The sequence below is a fragment of the Rhincodon typus genome, chromosome 30 (genome assembly GCF_021869965.1).
Source record: "Rhincodon typus isolate 14 chromosome 30, sRhiTyp1.1, whole genome shotgun sequence".
Lineage (NCBI taxonomy): Eukaryota > Metazoa > Chordata > Chondrichthyes > Orectolobiformes > Rhincodontidae > Rhincodon > Rhincodon typus.
Window position 1 is genome coordinate 15094695 of NC_063361.1, and position 20162 is coordinate 15114856.

General features: G+C 39.9%; 1 long non-coding RNA gene across 1 annotated transcript; it reads right to left on the reverse strand.

Moving 5' to 3' along the window:
- Positions 1 to 12461: 12461 nt before the first annotated feature.
- Positions 12462 to 19794, reverse strand: LOC109936237. Its single transcript, XR_002261387.2, has 3 exons — positions 19680 to 19794; positions 12787 to 13051; positions 12462 to 12638 (listed from the first exon to the last, which is right to left on the reverse strand). It is a non-coding gene; the product is annotated as an uncharacterized LOC109936237 (long non-coding RNA).
- Positions 19795 to 20162: the final 368 nt, after the last annotated feature.

The window sequence follows — 20162 nt, forward strand, 5'->3', positions numbered from 1 at the left end:
CCTTTTGCTTTCCTGATGTCACACTGAAGAATGTCCCTACACTCTTTATGCTCTTCAAGAGAGTCATTTAATTCCAGTTGTCTCGATCTAATATGTATGATTCTTTTTTATTCTTGAGTAGAATCTCAATAACTTTATTCATCTGTTGTTCTCTAATCTTACCCGTCTTACCTTTCGCTCTAACAGGAACATAGTCGCTCTAAACTCTCGTTATCACACTTTTAAAAGCCTCCTACTTGTCAGTCAATCTTTTCCCACTGAACAGTCTACTCCAATCAACTTTCATGCCATTAAAATTTGCCTTACTCAAATTAAGAACTTATCCTTTTCCATAACTTATAATAAAACTAATAGAATTATGATCACTAGTCCCAAAGTGTCCCCCTACTAACACTTCAGTCACTTGCCCTGCTTATTTCCCAAGAGAACGTCAAGTTTTGCTCCTTTTCCAGTAGGAACATTTACATATTGATAAAGAAAATTTTCTTGAACACATTTAACAAATTCCTCACTATCCAAATCTTTAACACTATGGCAGTCCCAGTCAATGTTTGGAAAATTAAATTCCCCTACTATTTCAACCCTATTATTCTTGCATATATCTGAGGTCTCCCATATTTGCTCCTCAATTTCCATCTGACTGTTGAGGGGTGGGAGGGGGTCTAAAGTACAAAGCAATCAAGGTGATCATCCCTTTCTTAATTCTGATTTCCACCCAGATGTTTTCACTGGACTGGATATTTCCTCAGAAATACCTCCTCTAATTACAGTAGTAATGTTTTCCCTAATCAAAAACACCACTCTCTGTTCTGTTTTGGCTCCCTTTCTATCCTTCTGATAGCATCTAAAACCCAGAACACTGAGCTGCCAGTCCTGTCTTTCCCTCAGCCAAGCTATGATGTCTTAGCAATGATGTCCCAATTCCTTGTTCTGATATATGCCCTGAGTTCATCATCCTTACCTGTAAGACGCCTCCCATTGAAATAAATCAGTTTAATTCTTCAGAGTTACCTCATTCCCTGGCTTGCTCGTGGATGTCTTTTCTAATTAACTTGCTCTTTTCTGATTCAGAACCATCCTCAGTTGTCTTTTTATTTTCACTGCTACTTAGGAACTCTCCCAGCCCACCTCCTTAACCGTTTACAAGCTCCTAAAATAGAACTAGTAAATCTCCCTGCCACAGTATTGCTCCCTTTCCAGTTCATGTGAAACCCACCCCTTTTTAACAGGTCTTTTCTACCCCAGAAGAGACCACAATGATCCAAGAATCTGAATTCCGGCATATTGCAACACCACTTCACCCATTGATTTATCTCCCCTATCCTTTTATTCCTTCCCTCATCAGTTCTTGGCACTGCAAGTAAACCACAGATTACTACTTTTGAGGTTCTGTTTTATAGCCTTCTACCTAACTTCTTATATTAATTCTGCAAAGTCTTAACCCTTCCCCTAACTATATCATCCCTACCAATGTTTACAACAATTTCTGGCTTCTCACTCTCCCCTTTGACAATATGCTTCAAAAGTTTTGAGATGTCTTTAACCCCGGCACCAGGAAAGTGACATACTATCCTAGATTTACACTCACTGCTGGAGAATCTCCTGTCTGTGCCCCTGACAGGAGAATTCCCTATAACGATTATTCTTCTAAATCTTGACAAACCCCGCTTAACACAAGATTCATTCTTAGTACCCAAGATCTGGCTTCTATTTTCCTCTGAGAGACTATCTCTTTCAACAGTATTCAAAACAGAATATTTATTTGAGAGAGGAACAGCCACAGGAGAACTACCTTCCCTTATGAACTACCTTCTTTACCTTTCCTGACAGTCACCCATCTATCTAACTGACCCTGATGTGTAATCACTTCTCTAAATCTATTAAACATCACACTCAGTGTCTCTTGTACGCACTCAGTGACATTAAGCCTAAAAAGAAGATGCTCTCAATAGCACCTTAGATATAAAAATAAACTACCCTTCTTTACCCACAGATTTTAATCTTAATCATTAAAAAGATTTTTAAAAATTAGACATATAAATCTAAAATAAAAAAAAAGCACTTAGCTGAAACAATGAAAAAAAACCTTCTCCCCAAATCCTCCAACTGTCAGCTTTCAATCTCAGGTTAAAAAAAAAGTCTCTCCAGAGCCATTCATGCGCAGGCCTGACCACAAGCTCCGTTTGTAAAACAATCTCTCCTTCTATGCGTATATTTTTTGTCCTATAACATTTTTTTGAAGTATAAAGTTTCAAACATTAAAAAAACTTCTTTAGATCGAACCTTGACAAACACGGGGAGGCCTCTCCCACACAAACTCCATTTGAAAAAGAATCTCCCCTTCGTGTTTTTTTTGGACTAAAAAAGTTCCAAAAAAATTCAAGATAAACACGTTTTTAGAAATGATTCAAAATAACATATCTTATGCTTCTGATATATAATAACCATAAGAAATCTACAAGAAACCCACAACTCAGGAGCAGCTGCAAAATCCATGCTACTCTCAGTTCACCATTTTTTCCCCCAATTAGAGTCACAGAGTCATAGAGTCGTACAGCATGGAAACAGACAGCTCGGTCCAACTCATCCATGACGACCAGATATCCTAAATTAATTTAGTCCCATTTGCCAGCATTTGGCCCATATCCCTCTAAACCCTTCCTATTCATGTAACCACCCAGATGCCTTTTAAATGTTGTAATTGTACCAGCCTCCACCATCTCCTCCTCCAGCTCTTTCCATACAAGCACCACCTTCTGCATGAAAAATTTGCCACTTAGGTCCCTTTTATATCTTTCTTCTCTCACATTAAACCTATTCCCTCTGGTTTTGGACTCCCCCAACCTGGGAAAAAAAGACCATGGCTATTTACCCTATCCATGCCCCTCAGGATTTTATAAATCTCTGTAAGGTCACCCCTCAGCCTTCAACGCTCCAGGGAAAATAGCCCCAGCCTATTGAACCTCTCCCTGTAGCTCAAAGCCTCCAACCCTGGCAAGATCCTTGTAAATCTTTGCTGCACCCCTTCAAGTTTAACAAAATCTTTCCTATATCAGTGCGACCAGAATTGAATGCAATATTCCATAAGTGGCTTAACCACATGTTCTGTACATCTGCAACATGTTCTGACCTCGTAATGGAGGGAAGGTCATTAATGAAGCCATTGCTTTGCGTGGAAGAGGCTTTGAACCCATTGACTTGTACAATATTTTCTTCCAGTTTTATCATAAGGTCGGAAACAGTGACATTAAAACAGTTTCACATGCTCATTTGTTTACATGTAGATCCCATGCAACTGGTTGTGCTACTGTTTCTTGAAGTAGTATCTAAATGCAGGTTGTGTAAAAGAGAGGTATTAGCTGAGACAGCCAAGGTTTTTACCCTGGAACAATAGCTCAATTAATGATCTAGGCTACCAATTTGGGAAAAAGTTGAAGCCAGCAATTTCAGCCACAGCTACAAAATCTGCAGCTAACAGCACCCAATTTCCAAGATTGAAGCTACTGTGTATATTCAATGAATACCAGTAAAACTGGGCATTGCTGAGATAAACAGTGAATACAGAGAGAAATAAGCAAAGTAACACAAATAGCTGGAGAGCGTGATCAAAAATAAAGATGAAGAGACCGAATTCAGAGAATTGAGGAAATGTAAGCTTTCCCCAAACTCTTCACACAAGATTGTTCGGTTTGCTAACAGCTGCCCTCACTCTTCTTTAACAGAAATTTTGCATCATTTAAATTTGCCACTTTAGACTAGTGATTAACAGGGTAAGAAGCTGCATGTTTGAGATTAAGGACAACTACCTAACACTGCATTTCAAATGCCTTATCAACAGAAGTTCTCAGCCCATCTGCAGATATATCTAACTAGCCTGGGTGCTTGCGTCAACTCCAAGGTCTTTTATACAATTTGTTTATATCATTGTTTAAATTTAAAATTCAAACCAGCTGTAGGATTATTTGCTTGTTTTGCCCACTGCACTTGACGAAGCACTTGTTGAAAGTTTTTTTCATTCAGTATGATTCAGGTGTTTACAGAAATGTCATGTTCTTTAAACAATATCAGACACAATGTTCATACACACACATACAGGATTAAACAGTTTGAAGTACAGTTAAATGCTCATGAAGTTTAAGTCTTATATAAATTAGGTCTGGATAGTACTGAATGTATAGATTCTTTTCTTTTGGAACAGAATATAAGAAAAATTGGGATAGGTAATATCTGTCAAATTCAGCAAAATAATAAAAAAATTGTAAGCAAAATATCATTGAGGAATTCATTCACATTTGAATAAAGATTATGAAAGACCAATTGGTCTAGGTTAAGATCATTAATGATAAATTTGTGTAACATGTATAGTTGTAGAGTTACATCACAAAGGGTTTAGGCTCTAATGATTTTAACATAATTGCAGTAAGTGGCATGGTCGTGTGAGTGGAGATTTGGCCTGACTGAAACAAAAGCCAAATGACTATATTTGGGAATCTGGTTCAAAGTGGGATTTTGAGGCAGAGTGAACCTTTAACTAAGAGTAAACTCTCCAGAATGAGAGGTGATTGGGATAGAATAAAAGGCTTGGATTGACAGCTCGACCGGCAGTGAGACCAGTGATGGAGTGATGTCACAAACCACAACCTATGCATGTGCTGGGAAAGCAGCTTGCTGTGTGCAGGATTAGAATTAGAATGAGCTTTATTGTCCCGTGTATTCACATAAATACAGTGAAAATTCTACAAGTCGTCACTTACAACAGCATCTTATGTAAAAAGATACCTAGATGCAGATTCTTAAATGCAGATTTTTAGGAATAAATTAGAAAATTACAAAATCATAGGAATAAAATAGAAAAATGAAGGAATAAAAAGTTCGCAATTACAATCCTTCCACCCCAGTCCGCGTCAGCACGTAGCCTCCAGACTACAAAAAGAATGAAAAGGAAGTTACTCAAATATAGCTCATCTTTTGAATGCGAAGTCTAAAAATACAAATACAGGGCTTTTGCAAGGTCCCTGCAAGGTTCTGCAGCCAGAAGTTCTCACTCCAGGCACTGCATCTTCCACTGCTGAGTCCACGCTTCAAGTAATGCCACTGCTGCTGCCAAAGACCCCTGCCTCAGATCCCGAGTCCATGCTGTGGGCCTACCATAGCTAGGAGCATTTGGCAAATATTTGTGGTCTTAAACCTAATCATAAGGTCTTTAGCTTGTGCTTAGGTGCCTCACTTTTCTCTCTTCTTAGAATAACTTGTTAATTTTAAGATACATACTCGTGCAAAAAGAATTACAATAAAGTGTAAAAAGCAGGGATTCTAGAGTAATTCATTCTTAAAATAAATAAGACACAACAGTGATAACAAGATGGGTGATGTATTGTTATTGCAGTATGTGGGAGCTACTGGACACCAAGTGATCGAGAGTGGACATATCTGTGGTAAGTGTTTGCAGCTTGAAGAACTTTGGATCTGAGTTGAAGATCTGGAGTCTGAGCTGCAGACATTGCACCATATCAGAGAAAGGGTGAAAGTTACCTGGACATTTTGCCCGAGGAGATGGTCACACACATCGTATTATTTTAAATTCAGTCTCTAATCAGGGGCTGGAGCGGGTATGACTAGACGTGAGGTACATATGGGGACCCGGGGCTTGCATTGGAGGAACCTTGGCCCCTGCAATTGTCCAAAAATTTCAAGGTTCATGAAAACAGTGTGTTTGGGACTGGGAACTACAGTGGAGAATGAGCAAATTGACCATGGCACCATGGTACAGGGACCATTCAAGTTGCGGGACAAAACAGAACCTTAGAAGTTACAGAGGACATTCTCATTAGGCAGACAGATACTGTCTCTGCAGCAGTGGGCATGAATCCTGAAGGCTGTGTTGCCTTCTCAATGCCAGGGTTAAAGACATCTCCTCAGAGCTGAAGAGAAATTTGGAGCGAGAGGGGAGGAATCCATTTGTTGTTGTCTATGCTGCTACCAAAAACATTGATTGGATATAGGGTCCGATAAAAGAATTTTGAACAGTTAGGAACTAAATTAGAAATCAGAAACTCTAAGATGGTGTAGGATGAATGGGCTTTAGTTAGTGGGGCACTGGCACCAGTAACTGGGTAGAAGGGAACTGTTCTGGTGGGTAGACTTCACGTGAGTAGTGCTGGGACTAGTGTTCCAGAAAATTGAATAACTAGGCTGCAGGAAAGGTGTTAAGCTAAATAAAGGAGGGGAAGGTTTAGGAGAAAGGATACATAGATTAACAAAGCAAACAAAAAGGCAGTGTTGCAGAGCACCAAACTAGACAATGATACCCAAAGTGGAACAAAAAGGGACAAGAGTGTATAAACATAGAAAAATTCAGCAAAGAGAGTCAAAAATGAAAAAAAAAATCAAAAGGCAAATTTAATGGCTCCTCACTTAAAAGCATGTAGCATTCAGAGCAAAATAATTGAACTAATGGCACAAATAGAGATTCATGGATATGATCTCATAGTTTTTTTTCAGCAATATGGTTACAAGGAGATAAAAGATTTTAGCCCCCGAACAACAACTGTATTCTAGGACAGAAAATAAATCAGGAGATAATGAAGGCACATAAAAAAGTAATACATTGATTATAGGTGGCTTTAATCTTCATGTAAATTAGGAAAATCAAATTTGCAGAAGTAGCCATGAAGAGAAATTCCTAGAGTTTAATCGGGGAAGAGTTGATGAATAAACAAAAAAAAGATAGAGAAAATCAACTTTGAGATTAAGCTAGCAAATATGATCAAAATAAACAGTAAGAGTTTCTTTACATATATAAAAAGGAAGAGTGGCCAAAGCGAACATCAGCTAATCAAAGAAGAAGGCACTAATAGCATTCTAAAAATATTTAATAATTGAGGTAAAAAAGGGAGAGTACAATAAATAACTTTAGACGAAAAATATTAGGGTAAGTAGTGGAGCTTAGGGTTCTTTAGTTCCCTGAGTTCGAAGAATTGGATCATGGGATATTAAAAGTCCCAAAGGATCGAAAAACTATTAATGTAATACCATTATTCAAAAACAGGTGACTACAGGCAAGCTAGCTTAACATCTGTTACTGGGAAATTGTTAGAATCTACCACAAAGGTTGTATTGGAGAGCATTTTGACAGGCATAACATATTCAAGCAGTCAGCATAACTTCACGAAGGTGAAACCACGCCTGACAAATTTATTAGGATTTTTTGAGGAAGTAACAAGTTGGTTAAATAAAAGGGAAACAGTGGATATCATACATTTGGATTTTCAAAAGACACTCAATATGGTACCACGTTTAAAACTAATTAATAAAACAAGAGTCCATGGTGTTGGGGTTGTACATTAGAATGGATAGAGGATTCACTAATCAACAGAGAACAGAAAGTTGGGATAAGGGAGCATTTTCAGGATAGCAACCTGTAACTAATGGAGTCCCACAGGGATTACTGATGGGGTCACAAGTACTTCCAACACTATTAACGATTTAGATGATGAAAGTGAATGTGCTATCACCAAATTTGTGGATTACACAAAAGTAGGTGGGAAGGCAAACGGTGAGGATGACACAAAGAATCTACAGAGGATAGAGACAGATCGAGTGAGTGAATAAAAACTTGTCCGATGGAATATCATGAGGGAAAATGTGAGATTATGCACTTTGGCAGGAAGAATAGAGGAGCTGAATATTGTTTAAATGGAGAAAGAAAGCAGAAAGTTTCAACACAGAGGGATCTGGGATCTTCATACAACAAGTATAATAAGGTAGCATACAAGTTCAGCACGTAATAGGGAAGGCAAATTAACTTGTATTTATTTCAAAGTGAAAGGAATATTAAAATAGGGAAGTATTGCTGAAACTACACAAGGCACTAAGCAGACGACACCTGGAGAACAGTGAACAGTTTGGTCTCCTTATCTAAGGAAAGATACAGTGGCATTGGAGACAGTAGAGACAAGGTTACTTGGTTGATTCAGGGTATGAAGGATTATCTTATGAGGAGATATATTGAGTCTATACTCATTGGAATTTAGAAGAAACTTAGAAGAGATCAAGAAAGGAGAGGACACTGTGCTTCTGAGACAGTGCAAAAAAGCACAGGGCAGCACCAGGGGAAGAGCAGGGTCAGCAGCTTCTCAAACATTGTGAGCACGGGGACGACAACTTCATAATGAGAAAAGCTGACCTGTATAAGAAAGAGTGTAGAGGCAAGAGATAAAAGCTGGTGGCAGAGAATCCTTTAACTTGTTTCCATTTACCAGAGCTGAAGAAGAATATCACACTAAAACAGGTAGATGGTTAATAGATGCACAGAGACAGAGAATTAGAAGTAAAGGATCTTTGTGGAGCGCCACATGGATTCATCCAAGGACCTCAAATACTTATTTATATTAATGTCTTGAAGGAGGATGTAAACTACAATTTATCCTGATATATGCTGATGATACAACAATAGGTGGGAGGGTGTGAGATAACAAAGTGTGGAGCTAGAGGAACAGGAAAGCTGACGTTTTCGGTTGGGACCCCTTTTCAAAAATGGGCTGCCTGGCCTGCTGTGTTCCTGCAGCTCCACATTTTGTTATCTCTGACTCCAGCCTCTGCAGCTCTTGCTATCTCAGGTGGGAGGACAAGTTGTAATGTGAACATAAGAATTTGCAAGGGGTAAAGGTAGGTTGAGATCGTGGGCAAGAACTTGACAGGTAGATTTTAATGTAGGAAAATGTGAGGTTATGCAGTTTGGTAGGAAGAATCAAAATGCACATTATTATTTAAATGGAAAGAGACTCCAAAACACTGCAGCACAGAGAGATCTAGGTGTTCTTATTCAGGAACATAAACAGTTAGCATACATGTGATGAAAATAATTAAGAAGGCAAATAATTAAGAAGGCAATTAAGAAGGCCTTTATTTCTTTGGGTTGAAGTTTAGTAATAGTGAATTCTTGTTACAACTTTAGAGTGTCTTGATGAGGCCACACTTAAGAGTACTGTGTACAGTTTTGGTCTCTGTATTTAAGAAAGGGTATGTTGGCATTAAACACAATTCAGAAAAGATTCACTAGACTCATTCATGGGACAAAGGAGTTCACATCAAGAACAGTTAAACAGGTTAGGTCTTTATTCATTAGAGCTCACACGAATGAGGAGTGACTAGGAGGGAACTCAGGTGGGATAGTTCATGCACCAGAACACTACCACTTCTGCCTGAATTAAGTTCTGGGCAGCAAGAACCAAGCTCCACTTTCCTACCTTACCATCAATTAATGACCACTTAAGGTCCTATTCCTGCCAGGGATGAAATGATTTCAGCTCCAGGTGAGATAAGAAAGAGTTTTATGGCAGGGTGATAAGCTGTGAAAGATTGGGTAGTGTGGAGTTTGGCTCATTGGGAGGCTGTGCGGTCAGTCTTATTGTTCCAAGAATTAAAACTGATTTTAATCAGCCTAGTATTTCATGAATTACTATCCAGACACTGGAAGATCTCAGCCTAAAATAGAAAATGGCTGAAATGCACAGAAGATCAGTACCGACAAAAATAGGTGTTGGTATCTTGTATGAGAGTCTTCAGATCTATTCTCAAGCAATCTCCAACCCGCACTCTTGTCTGTTAAATCTCTACAATGAGCCTTGCTGAATTTATTCAATAAAAGGAAAATCTATTTGTGGTACCATTTACAAGATGCATTTCAGGAACATGCTTACCTTCCCTTAACACCACTTTCCAAATGTGCAAACTATACCATTAGAAGGTCCAGCATACATGGGAATACCACCATCTACAAATTCCTCCCCAAATCATCATCATCCTGACTTGGAACTATATCATTATTCCCTCAGTCTCAATGTCAGAAACTTCTAACTCTCTTTTACACCAGATGGACTGCAGCTGTTTAAGAAAACAGCTCACTACCACCTTCTCAATGGCAATTTGGTAAGGATAACAGCATCACTCATATTACATGAACCTATAAAAAGAAATAAGCTCAAAGTGCCAGAGGTAAACATATTTCATCTTTTATTCTTGTGATTGCATAATGTAAATCCCATTATAGTCTATTGTATGGAATTCTAGTCCCCTTGGTATAGACGGTAGTTAGTGTTGGCCTTCAAAAATATCCTCAAACCAGATCACTAAGAGTTAAGCATTAAAGGTTAATTGCTCATGGCAATCGAAGGGAAATGGAAACGTACATGAAAAACAGCCTCTTTTGACCATATAAAACTGAATTGCCTGAGAGAACTGTCCTGTTGTGCAGTTACATGGGGCCACCTGGATATGTTTTTCAGCCTGTTTTGAAGGTTGAAAAAGTACTGCAGTCATAATGAAATGGAGATTCAGCACACAATTTTGGATTCACAATTATGTTAATATTAAGAACTTTTCCCCGCTCATTGTACTTTTCACCATTGTTTCAGGGTTCATGAGACCAGTGTCATGGAATCTGAGTTAGAGCTCCAAGTGCCACCATCCCTGGCAGATAGAAGGCAGTGTGAGACTCACTTGTTTGTGTATATAAATAAACTATTACGTAGTTTAAGCGAATACATTCACTCATTAGTTTGAAAATGTCTTGAACATATATTAACAGAATAGACATTTATTGTCACTTTTACATGAAAAATACAGTGAAAAGTTTTATAAGTTACCACACCATGATGCCTACATCAATGGCAGAAGTTATACATTATGAGAATTAAACGTAAAATTAAGACAAAGTTCATCACAGTTCGTTTAATGCCTCCTGGGCGAGGAGAAAGCCAATGACGGAATAACCTGAAGACTCAGCCAGGATGAGACCACCATGCCAAGCTGCTGGATACTAGGACAAAAGCCTCCACCGAAGAAGACCACCATGCTGGGCCAAGACCGCCACTCCTGGACAAGTCCGCTTGCCAGGCCACTGAAATACCTGGATGCCGAAGATGAAGACCTCCACATGGGGACAACACTTTCATGCTGGAACAAGACCACCACACCGAGAGACCACCACACAGGGAGACCGCCACTCTGGGCCGAGACTGCCTTTCTCCTCCTTCAGGCATCTGGGCCTAGCTGTAGACCTGGAGCCTCAGCCTAGCCTGCGAGTCCAGGCCGTGGGTAGTCATCCCAGGACCCGGTCATTGCTCGCCAGGAGACCCTGAGTCAGAGTAATGCTGTATCTGGCTCATCCTCCTTCATCAGTCACTTTCTAGGCTTAAAAGAAAATAAAGAAATAAGAAGGAAAAAATAAAAAGAACAAAACTAAAAAGAAGGAATAAAGAGAAAGCTCCCTACTCCACCGCCATCTTGATAAAAAAGTATTAAAAAGGTTAAGCTAGTAAATTCGCATTATAACAAAGTGCACGTGTCTTCTTTCATTAATTTTGATCAGACCTTAAAAACCTGTTAGGTAGTTTCAGCCTAAAAATGCAGATAGTGAATGTGAATGCATATTTAACTAATGGACTGAAGATGAGGTGCTTTTACCTACATCGAAGCTCAAGTGAATCTGAATTATTTTCACAGGTGCAAAAGGGAGAATTGCCACATCTCAGCCTTTATCTCAGTTGCTCTGGTCATGTTCATTTATTAAAAGAAGATTGAATCTCCCTTCATATGTTTTGACATTTGTGGTTTTTGGTTTGGTCAACAATTAGCCTTTTGCCACATTATGTTAAGAATCTGTGGGAGTTTCTTACACTGTCTTAGACATTTTAATCAACTTATTCAGATGTATTATGACACACCTGTAGAGTAGGTGGGAGATGAACCCAGGTCCCCTGGCTCAGGGATAAAATGCAGGCATCACCATTGCACCACAAGGGCCCCACCACACTGTCTTATCCTTTCTGAAAGACAATTACTTGTGATTAAATGAATACATATACAGGCCAAAAGAATTTAGTTGGATTTTAATGTTACATATTACAAAAATGACAAATGATGAAGTGAGTTATGAAATCAGTACAATGTATTTAATGCAAAAACAAAGCTCAAGAACATGCTAATATTGTTAATTTATGTGACAAAACTACTAGACGAAACATAAGTTTACCTCTAGGTAAACCCTTTACATGTAATATACCTCATTCCTCTAAACGATTCACACCTTTAGTTAAGGCTAAAACTTCTGAGTCATAATTTGTGCTATAATATTTCCTTCAAGTTACATATTCCCACCTGTTTTAAGTTGCTGTCTCATTCATTGGGTGGCAATAGTTGTTACTTCTGTTATGGTACTCATTGATTGACGATCCCTAATGCGTCTTGCTCTGTATCAAAAAAAACTTACATTTTAACAGTTTTTCATGAGCTTTAAAGCCAAATAAGTATTTTTAAAATACAATCACTGTAATAGCTGCAGGCAACTTGTGCACAGCAAGCTCCCACAGTGACCACATAATTTGTTTTTATGATTGATTGATGGAAAAACATTGGCCAGAACGTCAAGAAATAATGATTACTTTTACATCGACCTGAGAGAACAGATGGAGTCTCAGTTTAACGTCTCATTCCAAAGGTGACATTTCCAACACTGCAATCCTCCATCAGTATTTCACTGGATTGTCGACCTTGGTTTTTCTCTGCTCAAATCCCAGAGTGTGAGCTGAATCCATGATCTTCTGACTCAGAGCCAAGTTTTACCAACTGAGCTGTGGCTAACAATTAAAACAGAGCACACTGTACTGAAAACACAGGTACATTTAACAAATCAACAACTTGCAATTTGGAAAGTTCTTTTAATATTAAAAAGTTCCACGGCATTTCTAAGGAACATTTTCTACAAAATTTAACACTCAGACATACCAGATATTACACAGGCATGCTTCTTTAAGCATTCGTGTATGATGTGATCTCTGTAGGCATCATAACCTGTTGGGTTATAAGGCATGTTATTTTTGATTTTCAGAGGTCAATGTGTCAGCATGCTGACTGGCGTGTATGGAACCTCAGTGAAACTTCAGAATAGCTGAACAGCCATGCAGCTGAAGAGAACACTGGTCAGGCAGAGAGTCCAATTCAAGTCTGCAGCTTGGCACCCCTTCAGTTCAGGAATTGGTCACGGTCAGTCCTGAAAATCAAGCAAAATAAAGTTCACACCTTAGTGGTCCATCAGTCAGGAGCATCTTACAAATTCATTCTGGGGGATGGGCCTCTGTCAATCCAAAATGTCATTATAAGGGAGTTCAAGGGTAGTAGGGTCTGTCTATGTCATTGTTGAGGTCCGTGAGTAACTTGAAGGACTTGTTTGGTTGTATTGGCTAGCTGAGAGAATGTTTACAGTCTTGGGGGGAATCTGAACACAGGAATGTTGGATCTGATGGAATAGGGTGGAAGAAGTCTCAAAGTGGGGGAGGTGTCACGAGGTTATCAGAAAACACGGACAGTGAAACAATGGCGAGGGGTAGAATGGGAGCATAACATGGGTCTCAGAAAGGAAGCTGCACCTATATGGTGCAAACAAAATGTTGAACCTCACCACCTTGATTCAAAAATGAACTATGTAGTGCCCAAAGCCCTTCTGTTTTCCAGAAGGCCACACCCAAAGTGGGAGAAGTAACAAACATCTTTTTCTGGAAGGGGTGGTGCTGATGGCTGGAATGTTTGACCAACTGAAAGGCCACTCCAGTGATCAGGGGTCCAATGATCAATCAATGTTAAGAAGGTGCCTTCAATTCCCACTGAAGAGGCATGTCTACAAAGCTCATACCTGGTGTCTGGAGGTGGCAGGGGAGCCCCTGTAAGGCTTTTCTACTATGTTTGTCCATCTAGGATTTGCTATGGAGGTTGTTGCATGTAGCAGTACCAGACAGTAGAAAGTTAAGGTGGTCATAGACACCCAGGCCTTGAGGAGTTCATGTTCCATGTATATACTTTGTGGGGACAGCAATGTAAAGTTGGTCAGGCTGATTACTGTGCATAGGAAGGGGTTCTGGGTAATCCAGCAGTACTAGATGCCTACAAGCATCTGTGATGTCAGTGGCAAAGAGCTGCCCTCACAAGCCACATTGCTCTGAATAATCACATAGGGCACATGCTCGTTGGGGACTTCACCAGGCATAAAAATAACTTCTATGATGGCATTACCTCGACCTTCATGTGCAAGTGCAGAGAATATACATTGCTTATCGATGTACTTTATAAGGTTTTTTTAGTCAATCCAGGTGCTGTCTTTATATCTGCAGCTGGGACAGAAGCAGTCTGCCAATGAGTATACCCTGGTGACTTTGAAGATTTTAGCAGATATCTTTTGGAAGCTCTGTGCCCAAAGGGCCCCAGCCTGCTGAGAATCTCCTCTGCCTTAGCTGCTGCAAGCAATGGGGTCACTAGTATCAGAGAGGTAGAAGGGCAGGGCAAGTGTCCTGAGATGAAGCTACCGGGGTGCCTGTTGGTGCTACACTTCCTGGTGAGCGCCTGCTGGCACATCCCTGTCTCCTTGAGACGCAGGGCCATCCAGAATGAGGTCCAAGTACTATGACCTCTCCCGCCTTGTTATTGATGCTGAGTATCCATGACAACAGCAAATGAAGTGCAGCATAGAGTGCACATCCAATAGCTACAGAGGGCTCTGCTGGATCTGGGTCACCTTTTACCACAGCGACAGCCATGCATTCATGTGTTGCAACCACTGTATTAGTCAAAAGGTAAATGGACTCCACTATCTTACACTTCATTCTAGCAAGGAGCTCTGGCATTCCCAAACCATCTCTGTAGATTAATGTCATTTAAGACCAGGTACAGTGACTTGTTTCTGCATGGGTCTCAGCAGGCGCCTGCTCTCTGGCAGTCATACAGTGCAGAAAAGCCCTTTAGACTATTGAATCTGCACCAATAATAATTACCACTTCAGGCTTTTGAGTGTCTGAGGCATTGGATGTTTCTGTCTCCGTTAACTATGGCTCTGTGTTAGTGACGTGAGTGCTAGTTTGTTTACACAGGTCCAGCTAATATATGCTCAAGGGTAACTATCTTTGTGCTAATACAGGGTGCAGGTGACTGCTTCACTGGTCTGACCTCTGAAATACCACAACTTTCATTCTCAAAGGTGTGCTGCTGATGGGGAGGGGCTGTGGACTCATGTGCCTGTGGAGGGGAAGAGAAATAAGTAATTGGTGAAAAAAACGCAAAGAATTGCAGATGCTGGAAACCAGAAATACAAACAGAAGTTGCTGGAAATAGTCAGCAGGTCTGGCAGCATCAGTGGAGAGAAAACAGTGTTATGTTTCAGGTCCAGCGACCCTTCTTCCAAACTGCTCGTAGGCCGGAAAAGGTTGATATATATGCTGAAGATCGAGTGGAGGCAGGGACATGAGTTAAAGATAGGTGGAGATGGAACCCAGAGGGAGAGAGAACAGCAATTGGGTAGACAAAGGAATGGGTAAAAGTCAGCCTGGGAGAATCAATTGTTGCTAATGGGAATCACAAGTAGTTGATAATGGGTTGTCTATGACAGCAGCCCATATGGTGACAAGGCCAGGTGTGTGTAGGTTGGGGTAAGGGCATAGGAGAAGGTGCTTAGGCCCTAAAATTATTGAACTCAACATTGAGTCCAGAAGGTTGCAGGGTCCCCGAGAAGAAAATAAGATGCTGTTCTTCCAGCTTGTGCAGCAAGCCTGAGACAAATGTTGGCAGGTTACACAGTGATATCTAGAAGTGGCAGGCAACAGGAAGCTCAAAAAAATTTTTACAGACAGAACATAGGTGTTATGCAAAGTGGTCACCCAGTCTGTGTTTCATCTTCCCCATGCAGAGCAAACCACATGGTGAGCAGAACAAACAGTAAACTAGACTGAGCGAAGTGCAGATAATGCACTGCCGCACCTGGAAGGTGTGTTTGGGGCTTTGGATATTGAGGAGGGAGGACATAAATGGGCAGGTATTACGCGATTGCATGGGAAGATGGTGTGGGGGAGTTTTGGAAGTGGAGGAGGAGTAGACCAAGGTCCCTACAGAAGGCTGAAAAGGAGGGGAGGGCAACTTGTGTCTGGTGGTGGCATTCTGCTGAAGGTGGCAGAAATGGGAACTAATGACAGTAACTATCCTGTACAGTTGCCTGGGACCTGGCTGGACGGGTATGATGGGAGGACCTTCTGGTGCCATTTGCCAAGCAGAGAAACCTCTTTTTGCCCAGATGGCATGCAGCAGAATCTCTAAGGAGGTGACAGTGAACTGCTGGGAGAGCTTCTGTTTATTTTGTGACATCTATCAGCTGGTTAGGGGCAAACAACACAAGCTGCTGTGTTGATCCTGATGACCTCCAGGTAGCCTTTCAATATACGCCAAAACCTTCAACCTTGGAAGGACCTGCCAGGGTTGAGATCTTCCTGCCCAATTGTCCCATATGATTTGCCAATGGCTTGCACAACATCTCGCTTGCTTATGCAATAATGTGAAAAGCACAAAATTACACAATGACCCACCCTGGGCCATGGTGGACATGATTAATTTTAACATGCCAGCACTATTTTTTAACCTCAGAATAGAAAATCCTGCTTTATATCTTCACAGTAACAACTTAGGTTCTGTAGCATTCTTCTAGTACAGAAAGATGCTTAAAAATACTTCAAGGGGTCAAAAGAAAACAGGCAGTGATCTGAAGGAATAGACTGGGGCAGTGCAATGATGGTTGAAGGAATGGGATTTGGGGAGACTTATTTAATCTTCAATTGCTTCAAAAGCAGCTTCAGAAAGCAGGGCAGATAGTGGCTGTAAGTGCAGCCTTTGCCGAAAACATGGAAACAGTACTGAAGGAGCAGAGTGTGGTTGGTGATTGTGGTGGGGGTTAAAAGCTAGGGAGACATTTGAGGTGAAGAACAAACTTCAGAAAGCAGAATAAAATCTAAAAGAGTACAAGTATATTTTTGTTACTTGTAAATATTTATAATTAGGCTATTCTGTGAATCGTTATGTTATGATTGACTTATTTGCACAACAAGATCCTCCACACAGCTTTTTCCAGTGTGTCAAGTCCATCATGTTGCAAATTGAAGCACACCCAGTGGCTGAGGTAATCGTTATCTTATAGCAACAGCTATATACTTGTGTTTTTACAGTTGGAACTGACTCCTCCCTGGAGCAAACAAATGGCTATGATCATGGCAAATGTAGTGTGCTGCTTATTGGGCATTCTTTGTCATACATCACTGGCTCACTGCTCATATAGTAGGCTGTCATGTACACTTATTGGGCTCATGACACATGTCCTATATAGCTCCAAGCTCATGCCTGCATGACATCTGCTGCTCACTGGTAATGAGACTTCCCTGTTGCATATTGCCAATTTTATGGCTGGAGATATTTGCTCCTATTCATTGCTAGCTCACTGCCCATGAAGCATGTCATTGCATCTACTATCGGCTTACTGCTCTAAGGACCTGTGGCCAAGAGAAAAAAGTGATGGTCAACAAACATGCTACAATGTGAAGGGCCTATCAGCTCACTACCTGGCATTAGTACCTGCTTTATGAAAACCTGTAGTAAATAGTATTTGGTATTACACTGGAATGAAATTAAAATAATTAATGACATCTTTGGTGAGCTACAGGAGAGAATGTTAATTCGAAGTTACTGAAATTATCATTTTATTTTTAGTGAGGTTTATCTGCTGCTTTATTCATCCACTAGGTGGCAATGATACATCAACAGTAGAGAGACAAAAATGTTAAAACAGTTGATCTGATAGGACATTTCAAATCTAAAATGTCCGATTAAATTATTATAATTTGTATTCAGACTCCTCAGAATTTCAAAACCAACCATTTTATGCACTTCACTCTATTTAGATTTTCATATCAATGCAAATCAGGAAAATCCATATTAATTATTTTCAGCAAATATCAGTTGTTGAAGCTGATTCTTATTCTGAATGATTAATGCTTCATGACTCAGAGTGGAGGACTTATTCTCTAAGTAAAGCATTTCTGAGCTTTTATTTACATGCATTTACCTTTACAACATAGATTAAAATCTACCAAATGACATTTTCATACGTTATAGATAAGCCAATTTTAGATGCTAGTGGGCGTCTCTGGAGAGTCTTCATCATACCTCCTGTAAGAATATAATCTTCCATTAGAATTATTTTGTTTCAGTTAGATCAAGTATCGTTTGGGAATAGGGTCAGCTGTACTAAAGCCACCGAGGCCAATGCAGTGGCCTACAGCAAAATCACACTTAAAGTAAATATTTTAATATTTTTCTTACAGATTTTAATGATCATGTACCTCCTATATACGTGAATATATACCGAGAAGCTATGAGATATGCCTCATTCGATGCTCACAGCTTTCTGGGAATCACTGACCAGTCATGGCCATTTTTGATATTTTTATGTGTTTGTTCAACTTGGGACATTTAATTTGATATTTAAAATTCTGAAATTAAAATTAAGATATAATAATCTTATTGAATGGCGGAGCACTTTCGTGGGGCCACAGAACCTATGTATTTGTGAAGCCAGCCAGTCATAGCCTTATAAATGCAATCTTTTTTAAATAAATAATGTTCTCAGGATTTGAGTCACACTACAAGGCTGCATTTTGTGACATTGCATACTTGAAGAAGTAAATATGTACCATCTCATGACTGGATATGATAGATCCTAATGAATTGGGTTTCTCTGACTATTCAATGAAGGTTTTTTCTAAGACAATCTAGTCTACTACACTTTCTGAGGGGATACCTTCAGGGTCACTGTCAACATCCTATTGTCGCAAGAGGCTAGAATTAGACAGCACAGATATCCTGAAGAGTTGTAGAGCTGGATGAGAATATGTAAATAGTGAAAGTGAAGCCATGGAGAAATCTGAAAGTAAGGATGAGAATTTAAAACTTGAAGCATTTGTAAACACTGTCCAGTGTAGGCGGACAGCAGAGCTCTGGATGACATTCAGTTTACAGAAAGTTGATCCTAGGAGGCTGCATTGAAATAGTCAAAACTTAAGGTATCAAAGGCATAGATGAGAGATTCAGAAGATGAGCTGAGGCAGGAAAGAGAGTCAGGTGATGCAACTGAGACAGAGGTAGGCAGATTTACAGGCTGTGTGAATATTTGGTCAGAAATTCATCTTGAGGTCACCAAGTTGGTAAACAGTCTGGTTGGGCCTCACGTAATCACTAAGCAGCAATATGTAGATAATAAATAAGAGGAGGAAAGGAAAGATTATTGTGGGTGGACACAAATAATGATACAGGAGAAGTAAGGAAAGCCACTGCAGGTGACAGGGTAGTAGGACATGATATTCTGACAATGAAGCTGAGAATGAAGTTCGGTAAGTGGGTTAATGCAATCTTACACATCCACAGGTCTAGGAACAAGATGGAAGCAAATTCCCACTAAGATCTCTGAATGGATGTGTCTATTCTGGCACATATAATTATCGGTGTTAATGACAGTAACTGCTGTAAGGTGCTGGGAAAAGGGGAGATGGTAGCACGCTAGTAATATCATTGGACTAATAATGCAGAGGACCAGATAAATAGCTGAGAGATATAGGTTAATTTCACCATAGTAACTAGCGTAATTTGAGTTCAATTATTATATCTGAAATATAAAGATAGTCTCAGTAATGGTGATCATGAAACATTGATTGTAATAAAAACTCCATCTGGTTCACTACTGCTCTTTAGGAAAATATATTTGTTGTGTTTATCTGGTCTGGCTTACACGACTGATCCACAGTAAGGTGGCTGAGTCTTACCTGCCCTCTGAAATAGCAGTCGGTTCAAAGGTAGTTTGGGATGGGCAACAAATGTTGGTCTTTCCAGTCTCATTCACATCTCATGGAAAGATAAAACACTGCTGGATTCTCTTCCTCAAGAGATCTAGGAACAAATACAAACATGCTGCCAGTAAAATACTGGCCACTTTATTGCTGTTATGTTAGGTTGAGTAAGTTCAACATTTGAAAACCAAGGTCCCAAGAGCTCACAAACACTTTAAAAATACATAAGGTAAAACACAGAACGTAGAAATTAGGAGCTGGAGCAGATTATTCAGCCCTTCATTATGATCATGGCTGATCTTCCAACTCAGTGCCTCATTCCTGCTTTCTCCACGTACCCTTTGATCCTTTTAGCTCCAAGAACTATATCTAACTCCTTCTTGAAAATATACAATGTTTTGGCCTCAACCACTTTCTGTGACAAAGAATTCCACAGGCGCACCATTTTCTGGGTGAAGA